Raw genomic sequence first — 12,563 nt, 5'->3', positions numbered from 1 at the left:
TTTGGACAAATATTATAATTTATTAACGTAAAAAACATACAAATAATATGCCCTCCTCAGCCACCAGACTCCATTGACAGAAACAGTAATTTTACCTCGCTGAACGTCAAAACACACTTCATTCAAACTCGACAGAAAACAAAAGAAAACTCATGAAAGCCGTCTTTGTTTGTCCTTCCACTGTTCCAACAATCACCAACTCTGGTTTGAGAGTTTGACAGAGAGACTGAATAAGTAACAGATATAAAAAAATAATAAGCAACCACTGTAACATTTTCACTGTTTACTGCAGACTCGAGTCTATAGCCTATCATCTATGGCCTCTTTTTAGTGGGTTTTCCCTATGAGCACATTTTGGTGGGAATAGTGTGCATTCAATATTTTACTTGAGTGAAAGCACAAAAGTACTAGCATCAATATACTTAAAGAACCAAAATTAGAAGTGCTTATTATGTAGAATGTCTAATTTCAGAATAATGTATGTTATATTAACGGATTATAATTCTTAATGCATTAATGTATGTTAACTTTAAATTTGCAGGTGGGACAAATTTTAACTACTTTTTCAAGATTCAAGAGTTTTATTTTTTCACATACTCATACAGGATGTAGAGCGAAATGTAAAGTGGCAGTGCTCACGAGATTGTGCAAAATAACAATAATTATACAAATATTTGGTCTGTATACAATATGGAATATAAATATAAGTGTGTGAATAGAATAGTAATGAGTGTGTGTGTATTCTCTGTATGTAGCCCTATGTGTGTGGATAAGGGGGGCAGCATGTGGCGCTTGGTGGACACCCTGGAGAGGTCAGAGTTCACAGTCCTGATGGCCTGGGGAAAGAAATGACGCCTCAGTCTCTCTGTTTTGGCTGCGTGGCTGCGTGGCTGCGTGGCTGCGGAGGCGCTTGCTTGACCGCAGCAGCTGGAACAGTCCGATGTTTGGGTGGTGAGGATCCTTCATAATCCTGTAGTCCTGCAGGGAGGGGAGTGTGGTTCCAGTAGTGAGTTCGGCCGAACGCACTACCCTCTGCAGAGCCCTCCTATCCTGTGCAGAGCAGTTGCCAAACCAGGCAGTGATCCTTCCTATCAGGATGCTCTCTTCAGCTCCAGAGTAGAAAGACTGAAGGATCCTCAGGGAGACTCTGAATGTCTTCAGCTGTCGGAGGTGGTAAAGGCGCTGCCTTGCCTTTCTTACCAGAGTGTCTGTGTGTGAAGACCATGTCAGGTCCTCTGTGATGTGGACTCCCAGGTATTTATAGCTGTAACCCTCTCCACAGTAGTCCCACTAATCCTCAGTGGTGTGTACGTCGGTTGTTGTGCTCTCCTAAAGTCCACAATCAGCTCCTTGGTTTTTGTGACATTCAAGAGGATGCTATTGTCCTTTATACTGTATACTGTGTTATCTTTAACATTAATACAACATAATGTATTTGTTGATCATATTTTGTATTAATAATCTGAATAGTTACTAAAACTTTAAGATAAATATAGTGTAGTAAAAAGTATAGTACCTCAAAGTACCTCGAAATAGCCATGTGATTTGTAATGATATGTGATGTGGATGAAATAGTTTTGGGCGTTGTATGGATGTGTGGGACAGGGTCATATTAATTTTATTTATTGTGAATGTAAGCATCTCTATTTTACTTGTTATTTATTTTTATAAGGCTGGTTTTAGGCTTCTTTTAAACCTGGTTTCCATTGTGTAAAGTACATGTCATCCCCTGAATGATGCTTTCTTCCTGCACACATTCATGAGTGAAAGCTTCAAAGGTAAAGATCAGAGGGAGGTAGTCAGAATATAAGAAATACCGATGAGTCCAAATTACACCAGCGTAACACCGCCCTCTTAAGAAATGTTTCACTAGTCACGAAACCAAATTCTTTAAATTGAATCCGCATTTCATTAGTGTGACTCATGGAATGTAGAATGTTGGTATAACCCTGCCACCGGCCGCATATTTCACAACGTTTTCTCCTCCCTCTCCGCTATCTGAGCTATCTATTTTGCTGCATCCTGTGCTTAGTGCTACCCAAGACGATTTTGCATGGTTTAAAGCAGGGGTTCTCAAAGTTTTTGGGGACCCCTTACAGGGGAGGAAATTTTCCAAGGACCCTGTCTTAATCGTAACAATTAATCGTAACCAACAATCGTAATTACTAGAGCTGTCAAAGTTAACGTGATAATAACGCATTAATGCAAATTTGATTCAACACCACTAATTTCTTTAACGCATTAACGCAACTAGTAATTTTTAGATTGTACCGGGCTCAGTTTTAAAGCTAGAGTGAAGATACTGGCATCATATGAAACTAGAAAACCTAATGAATTCATTGGTAACCATGTCATACTAGAGCGTCGGGAAGGAGGCTAAATAACTCTCTAAAACTTGAGCTAAAATTTGGCGAGGAAAAACTGTCCCCTATTTTCAAAGGGGTCCCTTGACCTCTGACCTCAAGATATGTGAATGAAAATGGGTTCTATGGGTTTTTTCATGCAGTATAATGTGTTATTTTTGCCTATTCTAAAACGGTGTATTTGAATATTTCTGCATACTGGGGTCCCTAAACAGTCTTGGAATTACATAAATTGGATCACTGTAAAGCTGAGACTCTTGTGGATCCAATGAGCCCAACTCTATTCATGTGTGATGATGTGAGTCCCCATAGGAGACATTTCATTGTACGTATTGAGACCATTTTTTTTAAACTTGACCTCACTGTATAAAGTGACCTCTAGGATAATCACAGCCTCATGAAACTTTACAGCCACCAACCAGAGACCTAGAGCATTCAGAGGATGGATGGCTTTCCAAGCTAGATTGACAATAAGGAGGTTTCTGAGCAGTTTACACAACAGAAGTGCTCGCCATCCAATCGCCGAAAAATGAAAATCTTGCAGAAATCTCCAAATGTCAAAAGTGTTTGATACCAAATCACATCATGGCTTTTTCTATGGTGTTCCTCAAGGTCTTGGTGTCTTAACGTGGCATTTTGGAGAGATTACTGATCATTTTTTATCAATTCTCGAGTGGTAAAAAGTGGTTCAATTTAACACCAAATCTGTGCAACAAATGGTATCAACCCAAAAATTGCTGCCACATTTTATGAATCAATAATAGAGCATGGGGATGACCATCATATACTCATATCATCATATGCTTAGCCCTGATACACTTTCACAATATATTTCAATTAGTTATTTAATTAATTAATCTTCAGGTTCAGATTCCAACCCCTCTAAAAAAAAGAGGGCAGAATGTCATCTGAGTTTGTGTAACGTACTGTATGTGCAGTGATTTAAGATCATGATGTCTGTTCTTGCAGAAAAGCCTTTCATCTAAGCGCCCGTGGCTCCACCTGTTTTTCGTCATAGCCGACACATGTGGATGTAAGACACCTGTTTGAATTACGAGCCTTGCTCAAAGGCATCTCGGTATCTTAAGGGAGGGAACGTTGTTGCTTACACAGTATGTAAGCTGTTTTATTAAATATATTTTACAGGTGCCCATGCATCCTCTTATATAAAAAAAACATATTGATATCCCATGCAGTCCAAAATATAAAAAATGTTAAAAGGATGGAATTAAAGACTCTTAAATATTCACCATAAGAATAATCTGTATCCTACTGGTACGGGGGAAACCGCCACACACACTGTCATTAAACCATTGGTGGTACATATTTTGACTCTAGAGCTCTCTGTTGCATGATCACATTGTGCTAAAGGAAAGACCATTATGTCTTCTAGCTGTTGAATCTCTTCCCAGAAGAAGGGCAGGTTAACCATTTAGACACGTGTATGTGTGTGTCTGTGTGTGTGCATGGGTGCGTATGTACATGTGTAAGTGTGTGTGCATACATGCATATAAGTACATGGATTTAGGTCATGTTAAAGTAGGTGTAAGGTGTGCCTGTATCTGTCTGTGTAGACATACCAATTTATGTTAAGGTATATCGATGTGCATGTGTGTGTTATCATTATTTGCTAGGTATTGTTATGTACGTGCACAATATACCATGAATCAATTTAAGTTTAATTGTTTTTGGAACTATATCTTTATATATTTATATGTATAGATAAAAACAATACATAAAAAGACAGGAACTTTTTTTCTTTTTTAGAAATCAAGCAGTTTTCTTTAATCAACTGTATATGTTTTTTTTTCTTTTTGTCAGATGTCTAAACTCCCTTCAAAACAGAGGAAGACATGTGTCAGAAGAGGAGAGTGTCAAAGGGAGATGAATCACATCATCAAGTCAATTATGTCTTCAGAACATATTTGGGTGTGTGCATGCTGAGCTTGTGAGCTACATGATGTTCAGACCAAACGGGCACAGGTACAGCTGAGATGTCGGCGTCTTCTCATAAGTAGGGGAGAGCGGGGTCAGTTGGGTCGGAGCCATTTTCGCAAGTTAGAAATCAACTCTGCCTTTCACCATGCTCATACTCAGCCACACCCTCTTCACTTTCAACCTTAAAGTAGAGACCTTCTGACTATACCTCACATTTTCTTCTATACCATACTGTTTTTAATTAAGCCACATACAAAAAAAACATATTGTTTAAAAGTTTATTTTCGGGCCTATCCGGTGATGTTAGTGTTCGCTGTCAGATGTTTTGTTGGTAGCTAGCACACAAGTCTAAAGTGTGTCTGCTCTCCCTGGGACGGTTGGGACAGTATTGTTTATAGTTCCTACCTTGTTATTACATTTATGAAATATTTTTTACAAATGTTTTCCTTTTCCTCAAAGAAATGTGCAAGCAAGTGACATTGGAAATATAAAGTGTTCAAAATTACACTGCCATTTTTTCAGTTTCAATGTAATTTTTTTGCTGGCTCAGAACAAGGTGTCCCAACCATCCTGGGGAGGCAGAATTTTGGGGAAATAAACTCCTTGTACATTTAACAAAACTTTGCCTTTCACGTTTGGGTCGGGCTGTAAAAGACTTGACAAATCGTTAGCAGACACCTGTATCTGTATCTGTTCAGAGCAGTGGCGGACTCAGGCTGTCTGAGGGGCAGGGGCGAAAAAGATAAAAGGGCACCAGCTGCATGCGGTGGGGAAACAGTGTGCAGAATGTTTTCTAGCAGGTAGTACTACTGTACTGTATATGGCACTGAATCATGTTTTCACCATTTTAAGGCCACCGTGTGGGGCACAGCAACACCTTTTCTCTTGGAAGGGGCACCCTAGAGGGAATTTGATCATGTTTTCTTCATGTTTTCTTCAATAAAAGGGCACCCTAGAGGGCATTTTATCATGTTTTCTTCATTTAAGGGCAACCTAGAGGGCAACTTATCACATTTTCTCCACTGGAAGGGCACCCTATAGGGCACTTCATCATGTTTTCTTCATATTTTCACCACTCGAAGGGCACCCTATAGGGCACTTCATCATGTTTTCTTCATGTTTCTCCACTGGATGGGTACTCCAGGGGGCATTTAAACATGTTTTCTCCACTGGAAGGGCACCCTAGAGAGCACTTCATCATGTTTTCTTCATGTTTTCTCAACTGGAAGGGCACCCTAGAGGACACTTTATCATACACTTTTGTCGCGGTTTGTTCGAACAGCGGTCGCCCCTCCATTGGTGCCCCCCCTGAGTGCACCACTGGTTCCGAGATCAAATTATTTTCATTACTGTTCAAGCAGTCTGTGAATAATGGAAGGATATTTGGTGTAGATACAAAGGTTTCTCACCGAACCCGCTCTCTCCTATTTCATTTCAGTGATGCCATTATTGTAATCTTCTGTTACTAAGTTGGCACCATACAAGCACAGTCATTTACAGAGTATTTCATACACCCACGAAGACATCAGGAATGTGGCTCATAGCAGTCCCACCTCGAGAGGAAGAAAAAAGAAAGAATGATTGACAGACAGGTGAATGTTTAGCTTCAGAGTCATAGGGAGGGAGAACTCTAAGGAAAAAAGGCAAAGAAGGCAGCGAATTCTTGTATGATGTCACATTTAAAATATAAGGAAACGAAAGTAACTGGAGTTCCTTCAGATCAGATATACTTTTTCCCTCCTGCAAATTCATATTTATTTCCTTGTGCAGCACGTTTAAAAAAATCCCTTCAGCAAGGCAGTCACGCTGATGTGTTGCTATAGATAAGTCCCTTATGATAACACTATGATCTAATAGAAGTTATTTTTTTAGACCTTTCTAAAGCTCCTCCACAGCCACAAGGGACAGGTGTTTTCACAAGAAGTCCTTTTCTGAGTAAAGTGATCCTGATGTGTAAAACTGGTGGGTTGACACTTCAAGTAAAACCGCCTTCTTGTAAAAAGGGTCTAATTTACGAGCAAGTTAGTTTTACTACGACTCCAAATAGCCCAGAACAGCCCCGCCCACATAATTTTTGGTGTGGGGCTGTTTTTCATAGTTTGGGCCTTGTTCCAGTTAAGGGAAATCTTATTGCTACAGCATACAATGATTATTTGAGACATCAGTGTGCTTCCAACTTCTTGCCAACAGTTTGGTTAACGTCCCTGTGCACAAAGCCAGCTCCATAAATAAATGTTTTTTTTCCCAGTTTGGGGTTGAAGAAGTTGATTGGCCTGCAGAGAGCCCCCGACGTCACCCACACCTTTAGGGTTGAACCGGAACACCTGGACGATTAAAGATAATCGGGCCAATCTGGGGCCCCATGCAAACATGGGCACCTATGCTGCAGTATAGGCCAGCCTGCAGATGTATTAATCCACCCCAGGCTCCATGCTTAAAACGGAAGACTTTGTCTTTGTGGTTATGTCACCTGAACTTGAAACTGGCATACCTGAGTAAAGCCCCGTCCCCTCTTTCACCTTCACGTTATGTCATCTTTTAAAACTGACGTGTGTTTTGAGAAACGTATGATAATAATAAACTTCCTCATTTACTTGTTGCTATTTTATTTTTCTATGGTTACATCCGTTGCTGGAATTCCCCCCTTTTTTTGTTGTTGTTGGAAGTAATGGCGCTGAGTGGCTTGAAGTGGTGGAAATGGTAGTGAATGTACACAAAGTCCATATAAATGTATTTCCATTTAAGACAGTCAGGTACGAGAGAGCTTTGTGTAACTGATAAACTAGATCTGAAGTTTGTTAGTGAAGTCTTGCAGACGAAGAGGAAGTCTGCACGGTAACATTAATCACTGCTTCATGCATTTTTGGATTATATCAGTGACGAGCAGGAATTTGTTGTTGTACACGGAATGACATCTGATACGTCCCGTTCTTGTGCCCTTGTTGATGCTGGATAAAGTAGCATACAAAGCATACAAGGAAATAAAATCCTTTTGTTACATAAAAGCACAAAAATGAAAGCAGGCTGCTGCAAGAAAAACTGCACGCAAAACGTTTGGCATCAACGGCGGTTAGTCACAACTTCTTCATTACTCCATCGACCGGTCATTATAGCACCAACTAACAGTCAAAGCCCCAACAATCACGTCGACACTAAATGTATCCTTTTATTCTTATTTTTGAGACGGCACACGTACATAAATCAAGCTGACATGCCGACACGCAACTTCAGTTGTTTATGTGATAAAAGAAGCAGAGTGTGAAGGAAAATAAAAGGCTGACAAAGTGCTGACACTCGACCAACAAAGCGAAGTGAAAACATTCGTTTCAACTTGAATGCTCTTACGAAAAAAACTAAAGTTTATTTATGTATACTTAAGTAAAGTTCATGTATTTATTTCCCAAGTATATTTAATGTAGCAGGTATACTAATATCAGTGTAATAGTAGTATACTTGTAAGTGTACTGATTTAATACTTCTTGGGACTAAATTGGCCCACTTTTTAGTTTATGCAAGTATACTTTTAAGTATACTTTAAGTGTAAGAATAGTAAACTTTGAGTACACAACTAGTTTACATCTAAGTTTTAGTTTATACTGCAGCTATACAGTTATAAGTATCATATATAGTATAATATATGTATGCTATATAGTATAATATAAGTATAGAGATAGTTTTATACTTTTAAGTGTACTACTTCAAACCTTTTCAGGACTAAATAGGCCCACTTTTTTGTTTGTAAAAGTATACTTTAAGTGTAAGTATTGCACTGCTAGTTTACTAGTTTTATACTTATAGCCCATGTTTTAGTTGAAATGCACTTTAAAGTATACTCTCAGTAAACTACAAGTTAAATAGTTTTTATACTAGAAGTATACTAACTTATACTTTTCTTAGTATATTTTGATCAAAAGACTATGTACAAGTATACTTAGACTTTTCTGTATACTTGTCAGTATGAGCCAAGTATACTTCAGTATTTTTTTTTTTAAAGGGACTGTTTGTAAGAATCAGAAATGCTTGTTAACTGCGACACCTGTGAACGTTAAGTCAACGAAAGTCAGCGTCCTGTTGCATCGCTCAAAACAGTGAGGCGACACACGTCAGCTAAAACCACAATATCACTCTATATTTCAGCTGCTTGGCAGTAATGTTAGCTGACCAGACGAAGGTCTCTCCATGAATCACTGCTGATCCTGATAGTGTTGGCTTTTCCTGCTTCAGCCTCCCGACCACGGTCGGAGGGAACAGGGTCGGAGACGATAACGTTTCTCTCTGCGGAGCCCCGTCACTTCACAAGACACGGGAAACCTCTGTTGGTCTGGAGGAGCTGCAGCAGTTATTTCTGCACAAACATCAACTGTACATATTTTAGATATTCTCAGAGCTACGAAGTCTTCTGCAGTGTGTAGTATGCGCACATGCACGTGAGTTGGAGCGAGCTGAGTGAAGGCAAGCCGGCAGGCAGAGGAGCAGAGGAGCAGAGTACAGCAGAGACTCTGGCCCTGGAGACCAAAGCTACGGTCTCCACCGCGTACTACGACCGCGGCCAACACTGTTTTGCAAGATGGGCTTCACAAGATAGAACTTTGCGGTTTTGGTGCTTCCGTGTAGTTTGTATTGGAGTCTGAGTCTGAACAGCGTAGCCACATGCGAGCGCGCATGGGACACCGACCCGGGTGATTTATACGTGTAAGAAGTTACAAACAGTCCCTTTAAGTATATCTCTGATAAGTACCTAAAAAGTAAACTGAAAGCATACTCTCTCATAAACTTCTTTTTGGTAAGGGTATAACCACGTCAGTCCGACCTTGAAGTGCTGACAGAGCAAGAGCTTAGTGAGGTGGAAACAAACAGAACAGATGCCAAAACAGTGAAATATATGAAGCCGACAAACGTTGAAATGGCCTTTTCAAAGATATACAAATGTTGTTTAAAGTACTTTGTGGAGATGTAACAGTATACATTTATATCCATGTGTAGATTGTTTACAAGTATCTAAGTCCAGGTTACATTTTAAAGTTATTTGTAAGAAATTTACTTCTGTGATTCCTCTCTCAATAAATCTTAATTAGGGCCCGAGCACCGACAACGTCAGGCCAGCAAAGGCCCTATTGAAACTGTAGGAATTCTTCTTTTTCTTTTTCATGCAAATGAATCGCCTTTTTGACGGCCTTAACATGCTCAAAAAGTTGTTAAACTTGGCAAACTACAAATCAGACGCGGTGAAAAATTTGATATTTTAAGGGTCTCGGGCTCGGGTGTTGGATGTTGCAAAATGACTCGCTAGCGCCCCCTAGAAAGTTTGAAAAATTGAGCCCCTCGCTCTGGTTTCACCTACATGTATGAAATTTGGCAGACAGATGTAACACTTGGAGACGCACAAAAACGCCTCTTGGAGGTATGCCCAACACTCAACAGGAAGTCAGCCATTTTGAATATAATGTGCAATTTTCACCCATTTTTAGCATTTTATTTATAGGCCATGTACTTTAACGAACTCCTCCTACAGATTTAATCAGATCGACTTGAAATTTAAGACCTTAAGGATGAAAAGTTATTAAAATGGTGAGTTTTCACTGAACGACCTGACCTGGCCATTTGGCGTGACTCGCCATGAAACAGGAAGTTGTTGTAACCTCAGCATACTTTGTCAAATCTGCTCCAAATATGTCATCCATGATGGAGGGCCTGAAGAAATTTACATGTCCATATAGACTCATAGCCCCGCCCCCTTTCATAACTCATGAACCGTTTGTCGTAGAGTCTTGTGGAAGGTGTCATTGCTTTCGGCAGAGTTCCGGGTTTATTGTGCCTGGTCGGTGTCCCGCCAGTACCCCAGACGCGTGGGAAGGTGCGAGGGCCCGTTCATCGCTGCTCGCAGCTTTAATTGTTATTGATTTCTTTCTCTTTTTTTTTTATATAAGGACTATGATGTGTAAGGCATAGTTAAACTTCAATTACTCTGTCTGAATGTACCTCATGGATGTATTAAGAGAACTGGATACAGCGTTGGAGGCGGGGCCCCGTTCATTCCTATGAAAGTTGCTCAGTGGCGCATGAAGCCAAAATGGTTTTGTTTTGTTTGGTGTGCTATCTCAGGTGTCATATCTCTAAGTTTTATCTGTAACTTGTTATTTCTAAGGGTTTTTATTCTTGTTTTTGTATTTTGTATGGTATTTTAATGTGTTTGTATGCACTTAATGTGGACCCCAGGAAGATTAGCTGGTTGCTATGGCACCCACTAATGGGGATCCTTAATAAAATCAAAATCAAAATCAAATCTGTCATGATCATTCAAACCTGCTTCTTGAACAAATCTGTCGACAAATACCTCGTTAAGACTTTGTTATTTTTTTATTTTTTTTTTAAGACGGAAATTAAACACAAGTACACCGGTTTGCCGGCTTTTCTTGTGCTGCATCATGTTTTATGTTTGTTTTCATGTTGCTCACCTGTACAAGGAAAAAAAGTCCCATTTCTAAAAGTTACATAAGAGTTGGATCGTATCAGACCCTGTTACACCCTGATACAACCTTTGATCACACTGAATTAGAGCTGGTGACCTCGTTTTGTCTTTGACAAAAACTAACCAGCAAGAGAGATTTTTATAAATCTCTATATGTTGATGTGGTTTAGTCTAAACTACATTTTTCTGTTTTGAAAGGTTTATTCTATGGACCAAGTCTTTATTCTACAGACCTTTTATACCATAGACCCGTCACCCTGACCTCTGTGGTTATGAAGTGGAAGTTTAAGTCACAGGCTTCATGTACATCACGATTTATTCACCAAGTCTATTTCCGCTGCACTTGGTCAACTTTTCCGCCTTAGCCAAGTGCAAAATCTTTTCTTTTTTTTTTAAACGCACCCCGTTCCCTCCCTGTTTGAACCGCTGCTGTCTGGCAAACTGTTCAGGACAACAAGATCCCACACAAACAGAATGATTTGTTGCTCAGTGGCGCATGAAGCCAAAATGACTCGACTTCCACCTGGAAAAGTACCCGGATCTTGGGCTACATGCATCCATCGCAGTAGCGTCCCCTCGGTCACATGACTCGGACACGGGGTCCGAACGTCACGCCGTCGTCACGGCTTGACGCTCCAGCCTCGGTCTGGGTCTCATTTACATGAACGGAGGATGTAAGGAAATAACTCTAAATTCGGCTATTAGATAATATTACAACTTTAAAAACTTATTTTTTTAAATAAGGGCTATTTAGATGTTCGTACTGGGAAGTTGATTCACCTCAAAAAAAATTATCCGCTGAGTTACAGACGTCTCTTTTCTCTTTCTGAGTCTACAGAAGTCTTTTTGGGCCCAGTGGCGTCACGTGACAGACAGGGAAGTTGCAGTACCGCCGTTTGGCCACCACGAAAGTCGGGATGGATGACCGGCGCACTTCCCGGGGGCTTGGCATACCTATATTCACCCTCCGTTTTAGCGCCTGTCCATTTAAGAAGCCCAGCCTGCTCTGACTGGCTTGAGAGAAAATGATGGTGCAACCAAAGAACGTATATTGATAAGAAGTGAAAGTCAATTGTTCGTCTCATTGCAACGTCGGTGCAGCAGAGCTACGCTTCGGCCATTTTGGACTGAAAGCGTCTACCGGACGCCAGCAAAAATGTCCACCTAAAAAGTGCCGTACAAAAGGAAAATAAAATTATTTCTATTTTATGTCATATTCTTCAGAAACAATAATATTATTATTTAGTCTGTGACAGTGTGTTTTACATCCTAATTTTTGTCTTTGGTTGAGCGCAATATTTTTTTTACCTCAGTTTAAAAATGAGTCTTTACTCTAAAAATCTGAAATGATAATAGTTTTGGCGTAAAACTGTCAGTTGTAAAGCCATCTCTATTTAATTCCAAGTTTCAGCCAACAATATCCTCCTGAATGACAGTGGCTCTTGTTGGAAGACTTACTGCATGTACCTGAGTAAAACATGCTAGGACTGTCAATCGATTAAAAATATTTAACCGCGATTAATCGCCTGATTGTCCATAGTTATTCACGATTACTTGAAAATGAATCACACATTTTGTATCTATTCAAAATATGGAGTGGACAAATATGCTTGCTTTATGCAAATGTATGTATATAATTGTTACTGGAAATCAATTAACAACACAAAACAATGACAAATACTGTCCAGAAACCCTCACAGGTACTGCATTTAGTAGTATGCGTTATTTTCGCGTTAACTTTGACAGCCCTAAAGTATACACTAGTAGATCACTTCTACGTATTATGTAGACAA

This window comes from Sebastes fasciatus, chromosome 17 (assembly GCF_043250625.1).
Source record: "Sebastes fasciatus isolate fSebFas1 chromosome 17, fSebFas1.pri, whole genome shotgun sequence".
Classification (NCBI taxonomy): domain Eukaryota; kingdom Metazoa; phylum Chordata; class Actinopteri; order Perciformes; family Sebastidae; genus Sebastes; species Sebastes fasciatus.
The sequence above is the reverse complement of the archived record's forward strand: the minus strand, read 5'-3'. Positions refer to the sequence as shown.